Source organism: Tupaia chinensis, unplaced genomic scaffold, assembly GCF_000334495.1.
Source record: "Tupaia chinensis unplaced genomic scaffold, TupChi_1.0 Scaffold000037_18, whole genome shotgun sequence".
In the NCBI taxonomy this organism is placed as follows: Eukaryota; Metazoa; Chordata; class Mammalia; order Scandentia; family Tupaiidae; genus Tupaia; species Tupaia belangeri.
Genome location: NW_006159476.1, coordinates 26,252 through 26,681, shown reverse-complemented (window position 1 = coordinate 26,681; position 430 = coordinate 26,252). Strand labels below are relative to the sequence as shown.

At 52.1% G+C, this 430-nt stretch overlaps 1 non-coding gene across 1 annotated transcript; it reads left to right on the top strand.

Moving 5' to 3' along the window:
• The first annotated feature begins 328 nt into the window (after window positions 1-328).
• On the top strand, window positions 329-430 carry LOC114007912 (small nucleolar RNA ACA64). Its single transcript, XR_003549486.1, has one exon. It is a non-coding gene; the product is annotated as a small nucleolar RNA ACA64 (small nucleolar RNA).

Sequence of the window (430 nt, the reverse complement as noted above, 5' to 3'; positions counted from 1 at the left end):
CTTATCTAAATATTCTTCCACGCCTAGACATTTCGGATCACTACCTGAAAATGTGTTGATTCCGTATTTTGTTTATGATCTGTCTTTCTGCTGTAGAATTCGGGCTCCTCGTCAGTGGAGCCCATGTGTCCGGCTAACTACACGCTAAAAGGACAAACAACTCCAGCCCTCCGGAACAAAGTCAGCCGCAATGCAGTCACGGTCACTGTCGCGGCCAGGTGGACGAGGCAGCGCACGTTTAACGCGGCCAGCGCACGCCACGCACAAGGTTAGGTGTTTTAAACACAGCCTCTCAAGTGTTCTTCACAGTAATCCTGAGAGGCAGAGCTCATACACAGTGTTAGCTGTGGCTTTGGCCGTGGGTGAGATTTGGATGCCCAGAGCCACCAGGGGCCTCAGCGAGAAGTGACGAAACCAGGTCCCTGTTGTG